We start from the raw sequence: 22,437 nt of genomic DNA on the forward strand, positions 1-22,437 counted from the left end.
GTAGCTAATGAAGAGAGACATATCCAGAGGTAACTCACTCCAGGGGATGAGTTGAAGGCAAAAGGAACTGGGGTGTTGTTAAGCATTTCTGAAAAACCATATGGTCAAGTTGGAAGACAGTGAAGAAGTGATGCCCATGGCTGCTTTGGTTGCTCAGGTTGTACCAGGTGTTTAACGATGGATGTAATTTGTAGTATTTTGGTATATGTTAAGAAACAGCTCTTGAGCACTGAAAAAGGGCTCAGCACAGGTCCAAATTTTGGGCCTGTGTTACAAATGGTCAAAAGTGGATCATGTTCTGTCTGCTTCAGTGTAACAGTGCCATCCTCGTGTCACAGAGTTTGAGTGATTGAAAAGTTGTCATAGCTGAAAAAAATGATCTCTTTGTTGTGGATCAATTGGTATGATGTAGGTATGAATGGAGTTATGTTTGACAGAATTATTTCTGCAAATAGAATTTTCACATTATAACTTTTTTCCTTTTAAAGACAAGGTCTAGGTTCCTTTACTTTCTCTTTTCCTTGAAAACTTCTGCAAGCTTTTAGCATCTCACTACCTTGATCTGTCTGACAGTTACATATGTCTGTACATCTAGACAAAAATACTTCTAGTGTAATTTAGTCCTTTGCTCTCCACCTGTGAGAGGAACATCCAAAGACCTTTTGAAGGGCAGCACAGTGTGAAACCCAGCTGGAGGGATGATTATCAATTACAGGTAAGCATTTAAACTGGTTGTTTTCCAGGAAGTTTCAGAAAATACGATGCTTTGCTATCAAACACGTCCTCTTAGAAGCAAGTAGGTTATTAATCTGCAGGAGTAGCTGTCAGACACTCCCTGGGCTGAAGGCCAGGGAAAGGACAGAAAGTGAATGAACTCCTCCTCTTTGAAATTTTTCAGTAGCACACAGTCACACACCTTGGGCAACTCCTGATGTTGGGTACAGAGTTTTCTGAGGAAAGAAAAATTCATTTACTTCTAGGGTTAAACTGTACTTGAGCCTTCTGTTGAGCTCATCTGATGCAAACTCACCATGTGCAAACTTAGCACGACATAGAGTCATAGAATATGGTGGGCTGAAAAGGACCTTAAGGATCAACTGGTTCCAATCCCCCTGCCATTGGAGAGGATGTCACCCTCTAGGTCAGGTTAGTCAGAGCCCCATCCAGCCTGTCTTGAACACTGCCAAGCATCCAGATGGGGCATCCAGGCCTCCCAGGGCAACCTGTTCCAGTGCTTCACGACCTTCTGAGTAAAGAATTTCTTCCTAATACCTAATTTAAGCCTGCTCAATTTTAGTTTAAAACCATTACTGCTTGACCTGTCACTATCTGCCTGTATGAAAAGTCCCACCATGCTTTTTATGAGTCCTACCAGCTTTTTAAGGTACTAAAAGGCTGCAGTGAGGTCTCCCCCAAGGTCTTTTCCATGCTGAACAACCCCAGGTCTCTCAGGTTTTTCTCCCCTCTTTTTTAAATTTTTTTTTTTTTAATTATGATTTTTATTTTTGACTTTACTGACCTTTTTCCAATGAATGTAAACAAGGAGAGAAACATTAAATGTGAATGAAAGCAAAGGTTTGCCACCAGAATAATGTTATTTTACCTTTTTACAAATATTTGTAATACTTCTGGGTTTAATTGGTTTTTTAAGATGTCAGTTTTGATATGAAATAAACAGTTTTTCATTAACAGTTACTGACCACCTGGCTGGAAATCTTTCCAAAGGCCTAGTCACAAGCCATATCTACTGACTGAGAGCTCGAGTGCCTCATCATGTGCCTCTGTGGTACTGAGAGCTAACAAAGACCATTGGAACAATTACTTCCAGGGGCCTTCTGTGTCCGTGGCTTGTCCATAGACTTCACTTTCCTGGAAATCTCTTGTCTGAAATCATAACAGCCACATCCTCTTTTCACAGAGCTTTCCTCATGTACCTCTGTGCATGGTTTCAGATTCATTATCTGCTTCTGTTCTGTCAGTTTAATGTTTGCTGATGAGAGGCAATAAAACTGAACAAGACAAAGATGCTGCAGCTAATTAGTCTTGAGGTTAAAATCCTTCAGGGCTTTGAATCCTCTTCCAAACTCAGTCAAATTTACCTTTATCTGCTGAATTTCTGCTGGGCTTTTTGGAGGTGCAGACTGAACAAAAGTACCTCAAACAGGTAGAACAAGAATTCAGCTTGAGATTCCCAAGTAACATAGAGTGTGGGAGCTGGGAAGCAGAGTCCCACTCCAAGCAAATGTTTGCCTTCTAGTTTGAAGATCTTATCTAGTATTTCTAATTTACTGAGGTAATCAGGAGGCCCTTCTCTTCTCAGGATTCAGTCCAGGTGATGTCATGAAACCTAGGACTAGTACTAAGTCCACAAGTAAAGAGAAGTGTAGTTGAGTGACAATACCATTTTAAAAGTGTTCTGGAATATTAAGGAAGTATCTTTGAGAAATGGGAACTTTCCTGCCCTTCAACGAAAGCTTCTTACCCTTGCAAAATAAATACAAGTACCTAAAATTCACCAATGATAACCTTGGCCTTCTCAGGTGAATATTTTGGTCCCAAAAATAAATGTTACTTTCCACCTCCTTCCTGTGACCCTGAAATAGTGTGGCTGGCTTATGGTGCAGAAGGAACTGCTAGAAAGAAGATAGTTTGGAATAGGAAGGAGGGCGCAGCCCTCATGATCAAAGAAGAACACCTGATGCTCTGGGAAACAGTGAAAGCTGTAACCTAAATACAGTTCATGAGCTGTGGCACAGAACAGAAGGACTCAGCTACAGATCTTTGTCTCCATGTAAAGTCACGTACGGAGCAGCCAGGCATCACCTCAAACACCCTGCGATCCCAAGTAATGGTAATTAATAAACCTTAACTCTTTCCATTCTGTTTTTATTTTCTGATGCTTGTCTTGCTAGCGTTTCCCCAAATCGTCTCAGCCCACTCCTCATTTCTCTCCTTTTCCATATTTTCATGCTGCCAGAGGACAGTTTCCTGTCCCAGCCCTGCGGAGAGTGGGGCCCACGGCGGGGCCCCTCAGGCGCCTCACGGCCGGGCCCTGTGGGGAGCCCGGGCCCTCAGAATGGCGCCTGTCTCCCCTCAGGTGTCCTGGCACAGCCAGCCTGTCCTGTCGGGCACCTTTTGGCATTGACTGCGGGAGCCAGCCCTGCTCAGGGCCTCAGCAGCTGGAAGTGGTGCCAGCAGCAGCAGGAGCATTGAGGTGGAAGGGAAGCACAGGATGACATGTCCTCCTGTCAGGTGGGTCCTTTCCCGGTACACGGGAGCCATGCTGCCCTCTCTCGGCACAGTGATTCTGTCACCCCTCTTCTGCCACCCCTTACCTCACTCTTTTGGGGTCCCCATTGCAAAGCTTTCTACAGAAAGCATTATAGGCTTTTCGTAGAGCCCGGAGGGGGTTTATTTTCACCAAAGTATAAAATGTAACCAAAGAATTATAAAATGTTGCCATGTTCTTGGTGGCGGGCCTTGCTATTACCTGCTTGTCTACTTTTCTATCAGCATTCCTGATACTGGGTGCCTGTTCTCCTGAGCCATGGTATGGATTGATGTATGGCTGCCATCTAGGCATCCACAAGTCACATTTTCATTAATAAACAACACAGAGCCATAGTCTGGTTTTCACTACTGTTAAATTGTTGGTATGGCCCTGTCAGACAAACCCCAAATCCTGGGTGGGACCGAGGGCCAGTGGGTGCTCAAAGGCAGAGACATGGGTGCTGTTTTAGGAGATTGTGTGGGGAAAGATAAGAGATTTCAGTGGTGTGAGTTGTAAGCTGTGCTGAGCAGGCAGCCCCAGGAGGCTCCAGGTGTGTTTCTGTGTCCACATGAGCACTGCCAACTCTGCCACACAGCGCCATTCCCTCCAGCAGCTGCGTTCAGGCTCTCCTGATGACCACAGCTGTCTGTGAGGGGAGCGCCAGGAGATCACAGGAACTGTGTCATTGTGACCAGGTATTACCAAAATTAACTGATCTGAAGTGTGAGAGGTAGCTGCTCTGCTTTCTGAATGCAGCCCCAACAGCAACAGCTGGGCCACCTCAGCTTGGAGCCTCAGATGTCCAACATGGCGCTTCCAGGCGTTAGCTGTGCCAGCTGGGATGGCCGCCAGGCTGGGCAGGCCTCCTCCTTCCCCTGCCACTGCCTGCACTGGGTGTTCCTGGCAGCAAGAACTACTCACATGCTCCAGAAGGAAGCTGAGCTGCAGCAGTGGGCAGGTGAAAGAAACATCCAGAGGCTGAGCAATTCTGTTCAGCCCCTCAGCAAAAGACCAGCCCCTGGGGAGGTGCTGCCTGACAAACTTAAGGAGGGCAGCTTTCTCTTTGACATAAGTGGAGTTACTTATAGAGAGATCAAGAGGAGAATGTGCCCCTAATTAATCAGAAATCACTGTCAGTGAGTCACTATGTCAAAAGGATTTTGGCCGATTATCCTCCACTTTTCAGAAGTGTCCTACTTCTACATAGGGAAGAACTTTTCTGGAAGCTGCTTAAACAAATGAAAAGTAATCAACAGCTCTGAGAAAATTGCTTATATGTTTGTGTCAATTTAATAGAGAAATGTACACTCAGATTTAAATGCCTTACTGATTTTTGTATGTATATATTATTTTTACAGAAGAGAAAAGGAGGAAGAGGACAAAACATTCAGAGAAAACCTCAGCTCAAGTTTGATTTTGAGTAGAGCAAGATGCTATGAGGAGCTGTATGGTCGAGAAGTGTACGAGGATGTGGAAGAACCAGATTGTACCCATGCCACTGCAGATATTTTAGGTAAATATAAATAGCATAATTACAGAATGCCCATGGAATTCACTTGCTCCATGGCTCTAGCAGACACACAAAAAGGTGTTAATATCTGTGCAGACATTTTGCCTGGGTGATTCTGCTTTCCATGGCGAGACTAGAGATGGTACACTTAACAGAAGTTCAGGCATTCACAATAAGCAGTGGGGAAAGGGTTTCTACTGACAGTAGCCAAGCTCAAGAGGATGGTTTCAACTGTCATTTGTTAATTACTGAATTGTATTCTAAATCCACTTTCTAGGCATTTACAGCCTAGTCTGCAGGGGACTTGAGTTGACTTTGGCATCAAGTTGGGAATAGCATCTCTCCTTGACCAAAACCAATTCCATGTAACTCTAGCCATAGGTGCAATACCCTTTGTTATAAGTACAGCAACTAATTTTTCAGTAAGGCCTAGAAAAATTAAATTTTTCTTTGTGTTGATTTGTCTGAAAGGGATTTGTAACTGGTTTCAGAAAAATCCAGTAAAAGGATGTGACCCTCAGACTGTGCCATAATTTTTATCCATCTCATTATGGTGCCAATTGTCTTACAGTGTGATGGGACTGAAAACAAGGAGAGTCTGATGCTAGAATCACTTTATGAAGTTTTTTCTTTTGCTTTGTTTGGTGAAGAATTATGGCTGGTGAAAGCACTTGATAGGTCAAGGATGTTTATGGTTCTTCCTTTCTGATGATTCTGCCTTATGCCCCACAGCTGACCCAGAAGAAGTATTTGAAGTGGGACTAAACCACTTTCTGTACCACTTAAATTTAAGGCTCATTGATTGTAGCTGCTCTTAGCTATGCCTTGCATCTCCAGCTGTGGTGCAAGGGGGTACAAACCTATTAGGAACCAGACTGGCATGTATTTTGTGTGCTGGCAACTGTCAAAGTGGGCAGCTAGTCCCCATCAGCACCATCAGTGCTTTCTGTGTGACCCACATACACATATATGTATTTATAGACATGTGCACACACAGGTACTTAGGAATATTAAAGTTTTTATGTTCCCTCCTTACCTTTCTGGTGGTACCACAATCCTTAAGAACATTCTCCTACCCTACCCCTGTAGTTAAGCAATGTCAGTGAGGAGAGGAACAAAGCCCTCCTGAGTGTAATACAAGTGTGGTGTTAAGAAACCTTGTGTGTCAAGCCAGATACTCCTGTGCCTCTGTAAACCTGTCACTTTGGTCCAAATTCACAGTAGTGTTCAATACCTAAATATTTTTATTGGTATTTGGAGTCTTTAGCCTCCCATTAACTTCCTAAACCAGGGATGATAGCATTCCTCTACCAGACAGGGGTACCTGCATTAAAGAAATTATCAGATTCCAAAGACACAGAGGCTACAGACTGATTTCCCTGGTCTCACCTGTCTGCTAATCTGTTTACACTGCAATGTCATTCCTGGTTTGTATTGCCTTCCATCAAGGTACATCCTGTTAAACACCAAGTTCTCCCTAGCTGGCTGCCAAAGTGCCACACTGATTGCTTTAGTGGCAGCCGAGCCTCAGTCCCAGTGGGCTACAGCTGTGGAAAGCGGGTGAGCAGCATTGAAAGCAATGAGAGCTGGAGTGCCCAGGGGCACTGACCAATCACCAAAGGGAGCAGAGGGCACACAGGTGCCATACATGAGCATGAGGGTACAAAAAGCTGGGCTAAAAAGCAAGGAGAGCAGATGCTTGTGGTCCTCTGAAGTGGTGTGATGGTCCCCTGTACGGGCAGCTACCTGAAGCCTTCTGAAATGGTAAGGTGTTACTCTGTATGGGTTGGAGCTTTTGGAAATGGTATGGCAATACTCTGTGTATTGTGGCTGTCTCAACTGTGGCATGTGCTGTGACAAACTGCTGATACTGTAGGTGAAAGTATGGCTTGCTATGGTTCTCTCTTCTCCCTGCCTTGTTCTCTCTGCTGTGTTTTTTGTTGGAATTGTGTAATGCATCACTCGGGTACCACCTGTAACCTGGGAAGGGCCAAGCATGTACTTGTGAGTTGATGAGCTCTCTGTCTCAGTCATGCTTACTTCTTGTCACACAAAGACACATGAATATCAGGGTGCATATGTATTCAGTCTTGGCTGAGGCCATGCTGATGTGATACTGATATGTATTTTGTGATGCTAGTGAACCTCTGCTCAATCATCTGGAAAGGAAGCTGTGCTAAGAATTCTCTGTCAAAGGTGGCTGTGCAGATCAAACATTTTGAGGACAGGGCAAGTAATACTAAGAGTTGGGTTTTGGGGGTGTTTTTTTTGTTTGTTTGTTTGGTTTTTTTTTTTTTTGTTTGGTAGCAAGCAGATATTTTTTGCTGTATCTTTGAATTTCTGTTGCCATAAAAGACAAAAAAGTACCATGGCTATGTAGCTAACTGTGAGTTAATACACTATGACCCACTTAAGAAAAAAAAAGAGGGTATGTATGGAAGAGACTGTATGTGATACATCTTTGGGAGTGCTTAAGGGCATCAGGGCAAACTCCAGTCTCTTCCTTTGAAGAACTGTAAGGGTGCAGGTGTTAAAGTTTGTGGTCCATATATATTTAAGGAAAGAAAAAGGACTTTATTTAGGTAGCAGTTATCCAATCTGATGTTTATGGAAAGAGAGATTGCTTTCAAAGAGATGAAGATGTTAAGTTCCAATGTGGCTGAGTAGATAGATTTTTATGGAGCACTCTTCAGGGCTGAATGCAGAAAGAAATTCCTTTTTCTGAAGAGTCATCTCTAACCTGGTGTCTGAACTAAAGACCACTAAAGCTACTAGGTAGGTTTTCAACTTAAGTAGCACTTAAACTGCAACCTTAATTCTCAGTTGTGAGTGTGGACATCTTTTGATTCATACAGAACCTTTTGTGTTTTGCCATACTACAAGAAATATATAATTTTTTTTAAAGGGCACCAGCAAAAGTGCTAGAAGACAGCCAGTACAGTTTTAATACTTCTGTTGGCACCAATTCTTTTTGTCCCTTAAGTAGCAGGCTCCTGCTGTGGTTCTGCTCTTCCACATAGTTCTGATTTTAATAACAGGAGGAGGCATGTAGAGAACATAACATTTTTTGAAGGGGACCAGTCCATGCCTCAGCATTATAAATGTAGCAAATTAACAGCCTTCTCCAAGAACTGCTCCCTTGCCTGATGGCAGCCCAAAGTGCTTTATTTGCTACAAAACCATAGTTTATGAGCAATGTGCTGGTCAGATGTTACATGTACATTCATTTCAGTGATGGCAGTAGCAATGGAGACATTTTCCAAGCTTTACACAGACCTTTTCTTTCCATTTATTTTTTTTGAAAAATGAATTATCGGTTCATCTCAAGTACTTATTTGTTCCTCATCTAACTGTCCCCTGCCCCCTCCATGGCCGTTAAGCTGTGTGAAGTCTCTCCAACAAGACTTAGAAGCATGTGATATCCTCTTGGATTCATGTTTCATGTGGAATCTCAAGCTGAGAGAGGCCTCAGGATAGAGGCCTTACTGACAGGGGGGTGTCAAGGCAGTCAGGATTGTGTAGGCGTGCAGAAGTGAGGGACCAGGCCTTTCCAATATGTTTTTAATGAAACTAATAAATACAGCCATTGAATGAATAGAGCTGATTGATATGGGGAGTTCCTGGTTCTCCCCTTCCATCTGCAGTCTTTTCAGTAGCAGAACAGAATAAAGACGTTTAAAAGGAAATTGGGACATGTATTTTCAAAGAAACATTATACAAAATTGAAGCAAAATCCTGGATAAAAGAAAAATTGTTCTTTTGCTATAAAAAGCCTAGTAAGGTTTTTTCCATGTTCTTTCCACAGAAAAGAGTCAAATCCTCTCTCGCAGTTTCCAGTGAGCCAATGGAAGGTTCAGTAATGGAATAGCTAAAAAAAATTCAAAGTAGAAATTGTTTTTCATTATCATTTTCCTGACATGGAAAAACTTGCTGGGATAAATCAGCTGTCCCATTGCCTTAAAAAAATTAAAAAGGGGAAAAAAGAGAAAATGAGCTTTTGAGCTTTGAAATGTCTTGATGATAAATAGGGGCATTTCCAAAGGAAAATGCAGCCCTTGTCTAATTATGGAAAGGGGTCTGTGGCCACACAGCTCTGATCTCATTGCAGCATGCGGGATCAGGCAGTGAATTGTCTGCACTGGGTAGGATGTGGGTAGTCATGTCTTTGGGTAAAAGAATGCCTCCATCTCCACATATCTTCCCCCCATTAGCATCTTAACTCTGTATCCAGTTCTAAAAGGTGGGAACAGGGATGATGGATGACATTGAGGATAACTAAACTGAAATCACAGCAGTATATTCTGAAGCAGGGAGCTAAGCAGAGGAGTTGCTTAAAAATAGGTACATGGCTAAAAATAAGTAATATCAATGTCTGCATACCACAAGCTTAAAAATAATAACAGGTGAAGGCAGAGTGTATGACCATGGAAGGAGAACTTGATGTAATAGGTGCTCCTCAAGAAGGAGGGAGTGTTAAAATACAAGGGAATATTGTAACACTATAATATCTGGAGTGAGGACATGTTAGGGCCTGGAGGGAAGGGTAGGAAGAGGACTCTGCAGCTGCTGGACCCTTCTACGTTGATAAGATTTTAGTAGATGAATAAAACCAGATAGTAACATATTTATCTATTAATGGCTGACCAGAAACAACTGAAGTTAAGAGTAAATAAGAGGGACCACAGCATTGCTGAGCGACCTCCTCTGTGTAAGCAGCATGCCAAAGAGTAGCTTTCAAGTATTCATAAAGGAAGAATTTTCTGATGAAAAGTAAAAAATCAAATGGAGAAGTTAGTGAATAAGCTATGGAACTGCAAATAAGGATAGTCAAACCTTAGGTTGCACAAGGAAGTTTTTTCTGAGTAACTTGTAGTGATCACAAATAGCATACAGTAGGTTTTAAACTCCAGATGAAACTCTAATGAGGGCTTCTCTTTCCCATGATGTACCCTCACTTTACATGGAAATATTTTCTAAGATCTTCTTCTTTCTCCTAGTGCTTTTTATCTTCCTCACACAAAGCTATTATGACAATAATCCAGCTGTGTTCTTGCTACTGTGGGTATCTACAGAAGACTCCCACATCACTCTGTGGGTGATAGTCCAGAATGCCTCAATTGAGCATCCTTAAGCTGCTTAATCTTATACCTTGCACATCCTGAAATGAAGGAATTAAATCTGGGAGGTTTAGAAGGCTACTCCACGAAGTTTAAGGTCAAATATTGGACCAGTTCTTTGTAGGAACAGATGTCCAAATGTCATGGGAAAGTTAAAAAAAAAAGAAAAAGGCAAACCCTGTTTATTCATAGTCACACCAGAGATGATTTGCATTTGAAAAATTGTGGCATGGACCTGATGGACAATGGCTAATATTCTTGTTCCATAACTAGGTTAGTCTTGCTGGCTCTCCACTGAATCCCACCAATATCCACATTAAACTGCCGTAGTTCAGAACAGATTTTCTGCGACTCTCACTTCTCATTCTGCATCCTAAATAAATAGGTGCATGGTGTGCATCACATGAAGTGGACAGCAAAGTTGATCTCCAGCCAGTCAATGAGAAAAGCATATTTCAGGGTAAAATTCAGTGATGTCAATGTAAGATTTCTCTTAACAGTGAGAGTGGATCAGAGTCCACTCTGTTGTGAATGCTTGTGCTATTGATAGACTATTCTAGGATGATGAAGTTTTTTTAAAGAGCAGGAAAAGGAGTCAGGAAGAAAAGAGTAGTAGTAGCTTGAAAGAACACTTGATTCATTAACCCCCCTTCCCCCTTTCTTACTTCTTTTTGTTCCAGTGAACCATCTATTTAATCAGGGAGTGTTCATCAGATGAGTGGTTTTTGCAAACATAGGCACTTAGTTCACTGCTTGTCAGAAATTTGGCTATCAAATCTTGATGGTCTTCAAGATTTATTCCTCCTATGGACAAACAAGCTGGAAACCTTGTGATAAAAGGAATCTTTGTGAGTAACCCATATAAAAACATGAGATTATCTTTAAGGAAGTGACTAGATTCCTTTCAAGTATTGCAAGTGAAATACACCCGAAGTGAATCCTCCAGTTAATGAATTACATTTCTAGAATTTTGTTCCCTGGAACTCAGATCCAAAAAGCACCACTACAGCCAATGCTAGGGCTCTTTTTGTGCTGATCAGAATCATTGCATGGGCTTTACAGGCAACACACATGGGCTCTAAATGTCTGATTAAAATATGTGTGTTCTATTCAAATATTTTTAAAATATTGGCAATATTTTCCACGTTTGCAACATGTGGCTGCATTTTTGCCATGATCACAAACATTTAAAATTAGATGGGTATTCAAAAGATGTCCCAGAGACTTGGGAAGGGTAAAGTTTTTCATGGTAGTTTTATTTCTTCTTTTCTTTCGATTGCAGTTTTTGCAGCTTCTTGGTGCTTATTTGTGGTTTTCAGAAAGTGATGTAATTCATTTATAGAAGATAAACAATTAATTTAAAAGCTGGGTTCAGTCTTATGTGTACTTAGTCCTCAGGCCTCCAGAGAACTTTTATGTTTCAGAAATAAAAATTCCTGTTAAAAAGTTAGGAATATGCTGCTATTTTTATGACTTATTCCCCCACCATATAATTCAAATAATTTTCTCCTTTGCCCACCCACCATGTTTTGGAAAGAAAACTTTGCACAGTTGCATTACATATGACAGGGAAAAAAGAATAGAGGAAATGTTCATTAAAAAAAATAAAAGAAAAAAGGGAAAAAAAAAAATGTACAGCCACACAAGTATGGAACTGGAGAAAAGAAGATGTAATCTCCAATTCCAGAAAAACTTCCTGTTGCTAAAGAGGTGATTAATTGTGCTTGAAGATAAGCACACGCTTATGTGTCTTGCAAATTTGGGTTTTAGGAGGAAATTGTGTGCTGAGTAAAACATCCTGATCTTATTTCTTGAAAGGTCTTCTTGTTTTTGAGATCGACTGTTCTGTCTGATGGGAGAATTGATAATCACAGGGCAAAATCGATCAAGGCTCTGGAGCAACTGATTACCAGCAAGTCAGCTGAAGCATATCCTGCACTGAGGACTAATTGATGGAGTTTTCCAGTTGCTAAGGGAGCTGCTGGAGAAGACTGAAACCCAGCATGTGTATTTCAGACTCTATTAGTACTGGGGCAGAAATTGGGAACAGATCCTTGTTCTTTATGGCCATCCATACCTGCAAATGTCGGGGTGCTAGAAAAAATATTTATGGACAGATTCTTATTTACATTCTGGTACCTTTGTATAGCTGGGTAGTAGAGCTTTTATGTAAAATTAAGGGGGGGGAAAAAAAGGGCACTGAATTATAAAGTGGTATTAATAGCTTTTCTGTAAATGTGACTCTGACCTCAAGTATTAGGAGCTCCAGAGTGAAAGAATAGCATTGTTAAAAGATAACAGGGCAGAGAGGCTGAAATTCAGATACCGAATTGCTTTGCAGACATTAGGCATGCAAAAATACAAGGCAAAAACTTGTTAGGATGAGTAAGACAGTCTGATACATAAAGACATTTGCCTCCAGGTAAATCAGTAGTTCTCCTGTAATCAACACATTGGTGTAAATTGATCCTGGAGCAAGATAGGACTCTAAGATAACTTCTCAAATAACTTCCCCTAATAGTGGAAGGATTGTCAGCTCACCACTGCAGCACAAGAGGATAAAAGGAGAATGCTTGAGAACTAATTAACAAGTTACCAGCTGAGAGGGTCTCATTATTTTGAAATGTAAATACTTCTGTTGATTAAATCTGGATCATTAACTCTGGTCTTTGATAGAGGAAGTTCCATCAGAAGTGAAAAATGAGGATGCAAGGAACTTTGTGGTATTATTGAAATATCTGATCCTTTGGGAAGTGTCCCAAGAATGTCCAGAGAGCTGAACATATTGGCTTTAATATTTGAACTATCCTGTGTTGCTGGAGCTGTGAGAGGCTCCTGCTCTCTTCAGACTATGCACAAAGAAAGACATGACTTATGCTGACCAGCAGCTACCAAGCAGTTTAATGACAAAACAAATTCCTGTTTGGCAGGATCTTGGTAATGTTTCATGTAAATGTAAGCTCTAGCATAAACACACAAAAGTTTCTGGTCAGGTCCTTACCATAGATTTTTGTCTACTTCAGATGCTTGAAGTTCCTGTTCATGAAATCCAATTTCTGCACATGTAAAAGGATATATTTTGGATTTAAACACCTTCCCAATTGACTTTCATAATTAAATTAATTTCAACACCTACTGAAAGGCACAGTTTTTTGTATGCAAGGTCAAACTGTATCCTGATTATAGAGCAGGGTAGAGGAAAAACATTGAAGTGAGCAAAACAACCATGAGTAACAAAGCTGTCTTTTCAAAACTTCTGGTGCTGTGCTATGCATTTCTAGATCTGAGATATGCATTCAACTTCCAAACAGCCCTATGTCAGGGAGCCAAGACCATAGTATTTTGATTTTGCAATCCACTTTTCCTCTGTCTTCTTTCTGAGCACAGCAGGAGACTCCCCAGACCTATTATTACCAAAAATCACAGTGAACTTCCATCTGCCTTGGGGGGCTGTTATATGAAATACAGTTACCTATGTATATGGGATGAACTGAAGTATTGCACAGCTCTGCAGCTCAGTCACCCCATCAATTACCACGCTCTGGGTACTGCAACTTAATGCAAATAGTGAGCAGTGTTTTTCTTGAAGTTTGTGGAGAAGGCTTTGGGTAAGCTGACCAAACTTGCAATTATGGATTTATCTCCAGCTCCACTATTACTAATTATTGCTCATGTTCTGGATTTATCATGTGACTAGCAGTTGTTTTCACTGCAAAGTAAAATACAATGAAAATAGCACAAAGTAGGCATACAAGATGATTTTTATCTGGGAGTTAGTTAATACTTCTCAAGTAGAGTATTATCCAAAATGTCTTATACCCTCTCAAACAACAATACTCTAGAAAAAAAGCAAATATTGGCACTCCCATAATGTTTGCCCAGCAATCAATGAGTGGTATATACATCATTCAGGATGTCTTTGTTGCAAGTAGCTATTAGGAAAATGGAGAACTGAGGTTCTCCAGTTAAGATATATAATAAATGCCAACACAGAAGATGTCCACTCAGTGAATCCTTCTTAAGTTATGCATTTATCTTATTCTCAGTCAGTACTACTCCTATTCCAGTTGACTACCTCCTAGTATTCATACCTTCCATTTTAATGTTATCTCCCACATGTGAAATAAATAGATGTGTGACACCCTAAGTCCATAAAGCATCTGCTGCTTCTGACTCCAAAAATGATCAGTACCAGTTTTATCACAGGATATAGTCCTGCATCTGGGGAGATATTGGAAATATGCTGCCATGGAATGTTTCCTCCTATTCCTTTTAATTGCATGGTGTTCTGATATAGACTTCATATTCTTTGATTACATTACATCCATCTTCCTGTAAAGACTTGTTTCCTTCTCGCTGCTTGACTGAGAGTAGGATTTGTCTTCCTATGTACCAAAATGTTGAGATTTGAAAATAAAGGGCTGGAGTCTTGAGTGAGTTCTCCTTTACTGCTTTATGCTGCTGGGTAGGCAAGGGAGTCAACAGCACTCTTCAGACAGTGAGGGCTGGGTTTCCAGTTCTTTTATGTCTCTGGGGAACACAAAGCAGTCATGCTAGGGCTGCAAACCCCTCATGTTCAGTGAATGAAACCTGGTTCCAGTTGTTTGTGTTTGCAGTGCATGGGGTTTAGAACCTCCTACAGGAGAGATTCAGCAACCACTTTAAGCAGCTCCATCAAGGGCAGATTGTTTGTCTATTTCCTGTATGCTGTTTTCTGATTTTATTAGCATCCAGAAATGTCTCAATATCCAGCATTTTTCCATTAAAACCTGTATAATTTTTCACTGCTTCTCTCAGGACAAATACTTGCTGTGGAAAGATTAATCTGACTGGCTTTTCTTTTTTTAAAGATTGTAGCCTTTTCCTTTCCTTCTTTTCTTATAGCTTCGTTATTGTTTTTAGTATCTGAGTCACAAAAAGATGTTACACAAAGGGTATTTACAGTATAATGAGGTTCAATGGTATTGAGGTTCATTAGCCTCACATTTAAGACTATTAGAGCAGAGAGGCTGTAGTGAAGCATTGTCATTTGCACAATGTTTTTGAAGAGCAAACAGCACACATTCTCTGGACACTTACTGCCTTCCTTGCTATCCTTGGAGCTCATCCTCGTTGGCAATAGCGTCCGGTACTGCAGAATGGAGATTGATGGAACCACTCAGCACAGTGTCACAAGTGCACATCACCTCTGCTCTGACCATTGCCAAAGTCACCAGGGCATGAGTCAGAAAGGAATTAAGCAAAAGATGTTGTCGGTACCATAGTGACCACGCAGTTGCTAAGGATGTGATTAGCACTCCGATTGCAGGAATGGGAGAGTTAATTGCTGTGTCCTCATTCCATTTCTCTAGGGGAATACCTGTTTGCCAGTTCTACAAGACAAAAACCCCTCTGCCTCTTGATTTTACAGCATCTGAAGCCAGCACCTGGTTGACCCTGAACATTGCCATTATGAAACTGGAATATATAACTGTTATCCTAAGTACAGTACATGCAATGCCAACAATTGTCCTTTTACTCCATTTTTATTTGCTGCATTTCTCCTTCTCATGCAAAACATTCACTTACATTCATTCCCCTCTGGAAGTTTGATAGCTTTTTTTTTTTCCCTCTAAGTCTGAAATGCAGCTATTAAGCTGAAGAAGGCTCAGGGAAATGAACTAAAATGTCTAGTGGGAAGAAAAATGGCACTGTAAGGAAGGGATAAAAAAAAGCTCAGTGTAATAGAGATTGATCACTCAATCTGTCCATGCCCTCAAATAAAACTGAGTGAATTTAACATGTTAGGTTACAGTTAAGAAGCTGAGTTGTTTAGGTGGATAAAATATAGTTTCAGATTATCATGGGGATCCATTTATTTATTTTTGCATATGTGAGTTATTTAGGCAGTCCCTTTATGTGAGTGAAAATATGTTTATTTTCCTGCTCCCTGCTGGTGTGTGTTCTATTAATATCAGACTAGTTGCAATAGATGGATACACAAGAAACTATTTGGTGTTGAGTTTGTTTTTCATGTTGCTTTTTCTCTTATTTTTTTTCCTTCAGGCAGCTACTTTTATAAACCAGTTCAAAAACCTCCAGGCACTTTTCATACAAGTTTTCCTCCATTTTTAAAACAGGGCTTAACCCCACAAAAACAATCCACAAGGAAGCAGTAGCCTGTGTAAAGTCTGAGATGTTTTCTATCCCTTTCAAACAAGGTGAAGGTGATGGTGCCCAAGCAAAGCATTGGGTACTCAGAAGTGCCTGCACTTCCAACTGCTTCTATTTGATTAAAATAAAGGGGGGAAAAGGTAGAAGCTATCAAAAGATATGCTAAAATGAATGAAAAAAGGAATGGTGTTGTGAGATACACAACACATATCCTCACTAAGAAGATTCCTGATAGCTGCTGCCACAGCTGTTGCCCCTTTCCTCATGGCAGAAGGTAATGGGACATTGATAATTTATTTTCCTTTTTATGCTCCCCATAGCCTCTTGGAGTTGCTTTCTTTTTCCTCTGCCCTTCCTATAGCTCTGTTTGGATTTTTAGTAAATTATGGACACTCCAAGAAGGGATCTGGTGCCATGTCATGCTTGGTGCTGTATGTACAGAATACAATGAGGACACCGAAGAACTTATTATCTAATGAACTGAGGCACAACAGGTTTACAAAGGAAATCAGTGAAGAAAATGGATGTGAAGTGTTCCCAGCTGAGGGAGGTCACTGACAGATGAGAGCTCAAAGTCCAGGAGCTAGAGCCAGAAACCTGACTTTCAGATCTGACTCAGCTGTTCTTGCTTATGTTAAAATGAGGGGGGAATTAAGGCAACCATACTTGAGGAAAATTCCCTCCCTGTGATGGGGGCAAGGGGGTTGTACTGTCACTTCCAGGCAGTTATCTGTGGGCTCCTGAAGTCACATTGTGGTATTCTGCTGCCTGTAGCAAAGCAGGATGGCAATGAAAATGAAATCTGCTTCACATGCTCCACCAGCATGACCCAGTTAGCTTGCAGCAGACATCAATCAGGATGTTTGCCTCTGGCTGTGACTGAGCAATAAACCTGCTCTAGCGTCCCTGGCTTGGCTCTTGCTTTGCCCCCCATATGTCTCCCATTTGCAATGTGTCACTCTCCTTGTGCTGCACACTGTCTAGGTTGCAAGGTGTGTGCTATCTATAGGGAAGAGGAACTATCTTTGTTTTTAAATGTCACTATACCTTTTATAGCATGGCCCTGACCTCTTGGTATTGGTCTTAAGAGCTACAGAAATAGAAATTAATACATAAATTCTCCCACCTAACAATAAAGAAAGGGAGGGCTGGTCATGACCCTGAGGCTCCAAGGGTTGACCCAGAGGTTGTCACTCCACAATGGAGCACCCATTTTTAATGTAACCTCATCTGCTTTCTTCTTTTGGGAGAGTGCTTTTGTCTCTTTGTTTTTTCTTGATCATATATTTTGGTTCACATACAACCCATCTATGTCCTTGCCCCTGCCAATGGGAGGACAGTAATTTTGAAATGGCATTAACAGTCTTACAGTTTTGTCCATGCTTCAGATAGATCAATGAAAGTGCCAGCTCTTCCAAAGATACCACTGGATCATAAGCAAATGTTGTATAAAGGAGAAGAGCTACACTGGCTTAGGCAAACAGATAGGAAGACATGAACAAACTTTCTGGAGAGGGAATCTAAAGACAAGTCACAGGGAGCTACAGATAGGAAGAATGCATAGACAAGAAAGCAGGAAATTAAGAACAACTATATTGGTGTCAGTCCTACTTTCCTGAAGTCCAAGGGAGATGTGTCAGCATCTACAAATAAGAGCAAGATCAAGACATAAGAACTTTTCCCCTCACTGCCTGCTGCTTGCATTGGATGTGCTGATATTATCTGCTTTCTCAGTCACTTCATTCAGCTAAGGAAATAATCATGGTAAAATGTGTCATATGCCTTCCCCAGGAACAAGTTCACAACATCTGAGTTTTTTTTGATCTAGGACATAATTTTCCTCTGGTGTTACTAGTGAAATCAGTGGTATAACCTTATGAGTCATCTTGTACAGCAGAAGTTTTTGAACGTGTTCTGCTTCCTAATGCTGCATAACTTTTAATAAGTCTTTTTCCAAAGTCCTCAGGCCCTAGGAAGCCAATTTATAATACATCCTTTTTTAAATGCATGTGCCAGAAACCCACACTTTCAGCATGTCAAGAACAGGAGCCTGACGTTGATTTCTTAAACCTAAAATTAGAACTGAAGTTTTCAAGAGATTTGAAATCTAAAGAGCTTCAACCCATTATCAAGATATTACATATTTGGTCTTTTTAAAAAAGAGAAAATAACAAAAGACAGGGCTTGTAATGCAGGATTCATATTCTACCATATGTGAAGTGTTATACAGCATTTTTCACTGATTTCTTTTTAGAGTGATAGCCATGACTCTAGTCATTAGAAGACTGGACCAGAATCCAGGAGTTTTCAGCATCTCTTATTGTTGACCAGAGCTCATGGCTGCAGTTTCACCTTCTATAAAGTGAGATGTGGGAAGGGAGGATAAAAAATGTAAGGGGAAGGAAGGAAATTATGATGACCAGTCTTAGAAAGCAGGTTGAGATCTCCTGATGAAAACATGGCAGAAAAGTTATTGTGGGGCTTCATAATCATACTGAACTAGAATGTGTACTAAACAACCTCCCTAGGAAAAGAATTTGTTCTCATATTTATGTAGGGAAGTAAGAATAATCATTATAGGACTCCATAGTCCTAATGTATTGACAGGGAAATTGCTGCTCTGTTTTATGACTGTCTTCCAACCAACCCTCTGCCACAGAAGTCAGTGCCCAGTTACGTGAGTCAGCTGGAGAAACTTCTGTTACTGCTCCAAAGATGCAAAAAATAAACCTGTACCTGACTTTTGGAGACCAAACTCTATCTGTGCTAGAAAAATTACTTCCTTGGCAGCTATTTATACTAATACAGCAAGTTCCTTCTGTGCAGGCAGATCCCAGGAGGCAAAAGCATTCAGCATTCGATAAGTTGGATAGCAGTGTCATGAATGAGCCTTGCTGGTTTTTGGTTTGTTTGGGTTTTGTTATGTTTTGGCTTGTTTTTGGGTTTTTGTTTTGGTTTGTTTGTTTTGGGGTTTTTTTTTTTGTGATTTTGTTTTTAAATTTTGTTTTCTTGGTGGGGTGTTTTGTGACTAGGAATCTCCTAAGCAACAAAATGGGTAGGAGGAAAAATAGTAACTAGGCTAATAACAAAAAGGGAAATCCTCGCATGAGTCATTGTAGGAAAGGGAATCAGCAGTCCCTTTGAGCCTTGTGACACAGAAAAAGTTGTTCAAATTATCATCCTGTCATCTGATGAAGATATGGGGTATGTGTTTAACGGTTCTTCCTTATTGTTTATTCCCGCCTTGCCTTCTGTTTGCTTTTTATGAAGCTGTAGTTTAACATTTGACGAGTGAGACAGTCTTTTCAGCAGGAGCTAAACTTGTAAAAACTGGGTTTTATTTCCAGATTGCCTTTACATTGCCCATCATTTCTACAAGCTTGCTCTTTCTTTTCAAACCACAAATGGGAGCAGAATCTGACTCTTCAGTCATTTCCATAAGGGCAGCTCTTGTGTAGCTTATAGCTTCCTCATTTCTCACAGGCCTCATCTCAGATCTGTCTGAAGGATGTGGTTCCTTAGGGCTGATGCTTGCTTCATCTCTAAGCATTTATCTTGATGCTCTAAGCATATTCCTACAAAACTGAAACTTGCTACAGTGTTTTTCTACAGCATGCAATGGTCAGCTCTGAGTTAACTCTTCCACAGGAAGCCACAGTGCAATGCATGAGTTCTTTGAGTTTGTCCAACTTCCCAAGGGATCAAAGACCTCTCAGAATAACCTTTGGCTGAACTCAGGTATGTCCAAAAACATATACCAATTTATGAAGGTGCCACCCTTACTCTAAATGCCCTGCAGGCTCGCTCCTGTTTTTGAGGACTTTCAGCACATACATTACTTTAGTCAACCTACAGTGTAAGTCGTATGTTGATCTTGGCTCCTCTTCTGTATGACATTTTGCACAGTTTCTCAGTATTGGAGCTTCTTTTCTCATCATCCCCTTGTGGCTTTGTTAAGGCCTTTTCATGTTGGTAATGCAATTACCAGCTATGTCTAATAATCCTCATCATTTTTACAGAAAACAATAATACAACCAAGCAGCAGAATTAATGAAGTCTAGTTTTCTCAGAAATTGTGTCCCTGCCCACACACAGTCTGTAACCCACTTCTCTTCAGTTTCCATCAGAAGTGTGCCAAAAGGCAACCCGCAATTTCCTCCGCTCTTCTCTTGAAGAGTGCCCCCCCCCAGCTCTTTTCAAATGGGTCCTAATTACTGACCTCAGGGTGCACCCCTTTCCCTCTTAAAGGCACAAACATGGGGCTTGTGCTTCATGCAGCCACCTTTTCTTATGCAGCTTGCAAGAACTTCTTGCTTTTGTGACCTCTTTCACATTGCCAGTTTGGCTGAAAGCAGCCAGCTGGTTCACGAGTTATTAAGGAGAGGCTGAGAGTTAGACAGTATGATCTCTCAGGCCTTATTTCTTGAGGAAAAGAGGATAAAAACAGAAGGTGATTAGAGTCTAAGTGTTTATGTCTATGGCCCTGTGCTTTTAGAGGCATCTTTATAACCACAGACCTGGTGATTTTGTTGAGTAGTTATTATGTGAACTCCTGCATATTATCTAATCATTACATTTTATCATCATCCACTAAGGACAATATAAATGTTTTAGTATAATGGTTGATTTGTCTAGTTGGCTGTGAGAGACTGGGAATTTCACTAACCAAGACAACAATTCCCTTCTCTTTAAAATGGCTTGGAAGTTTCCAGGGACCTTGTCTGACTCCTGATTCTCCTCCCTTACTGTTCCCCGTCCTCTAAATTGGCACATGTTGCCAAAAGTGCTGCTGCCCAAGGAGTGGATGGCATGGCTTCCTGTAGGGCTGTCAACACAGTTCTTTTAATCAGTCAGGGATTTGTTGTTGAATGAAAGAAATCTCCCTCGGACATCTTTCAAGTGAATGGTTTCCACAGAATTCCCTACCCAATTTACCGTGGGAAAGTGGGTAAAAAAGTGTTTAGAAATCAAGCTGTGGACTCAAGTATGTTAGGATTTTTAGGGTCAGATCCAGCATTGCTAAGGCCAGGAGAAGTCTGACTACAGACTCAATGAGTGCAGGATTAAGCCCATTGCCACTCAGCTACCATGGTGACAGAAACCTTAGAAATTTCTTAGACACTGTTGGCGTGCTGGACAAATTTCAAGCTTAAATTTGGAATAGTACAGCAAGTTTAACATTGCCTTTTAAGTTATAGTCAGCTGTCTTGTGTTCTTGAACATATTAAACAATACTTATTTACAATATTTACATCTTGGAGGTACATTGTTGTTCCACAAATTATCTTCCTTTGCATGTAAAAAAAAATGACTAATCAACAAAGAGGATGATTTCTTCTTAAGTAGCTTCTGCTTCCACTCCTGGTATAGAAAACACTGTTCTTTAGTGAAGAGTCCTCTGAGAGACTTTGGATTTCTATGAGGTCAAAACTCCTTACCAGCTCACTGCAGCCTCCTCCTGACACAGCATCATAGTAATGCTCCTGCTGGGTTTCTCTCAAGTATTTGTGTGTTTTAAGCTGAGAAGGAGGTGGAGTCAGTAATTTCAAAGAATAATATGGCACCATGCCCATGTTTGGGTTTAGTCCTTTAAGTAAAACCTGCTGCACTGCATAGAAATCTAAGGTCTTTCAAAAAACAAGTGATCTTTAAGTAGGGTGTATTTCACTGGAATACCTGTTAAACATTCTATTAAATACTTTTCATGTGTTTTCTTTAGAAAAGCAGAATACAAAATTTGCACTACATTACTGAAAATACTTTGTGGAAGAACTGAGATAGGCAGAAAATGTTGATTTGCTCTAGGATGCTATGTATTTTCAGAGCAGATCCGAGCTTGGAAACAATTTCTTTTCCTTTGAAACCCTTTTCCATTTTAAAGTTTTGTGTCTCAGTTTGCTCCATTGTCCATGTTGCCAGGTACCTTATGTAAGTGGGATCTCTTTCCCTTCTGTTCACATGTGCTTTGTTGAGTAGTTTCACTTTCTACTAAGAGTAACACTTCCAGTAGCCATGTGGGCTTCACTGTGTTGGCCTCACTGGAGGTACTGAAGTCCCATGAAAAGAATATTTTTGCTGTTTAAATAGAACCCAGAAATAGTTCTGCAGTTGGTGTTGTTATATTTGATGTACAGGATGGTAAAATAAATGGTGTCTATCCCTGAAACTTTAGACCATGGGAAAGTGCCATGTTAGCTGATTCAGAAAATAAATAACTTGTTCTTTTCTCGTGAGTTTTCCCTCAACATAGATCCTCTAAGAAAACCTTCACCTGGGCTGAAGAATAACATCAGTGGGACTGACAAGACTGCCCAATTTGAGTGATCTTGCACCACTAGGTGTGGGGTTAGAATAATCATTGTCTCAACGGCTAGCTTAGTTAGAGA

Source organism: Agelaius phoeniceus, chromosome 7, assembly GCF_051311805.1.
Source record: "Agelaius phoeniceus isolate bAgePho1 chromosome 7, bAgePho1.hap1, whole genome shotgun sequence".
Taxonomy (NCBI): domain Eukaryota; kingdom Metazoa; phylum Chordata; class Aves; order Passeriformes; family Icteridae; genus Agelaius; species Agelaius phoeniceus.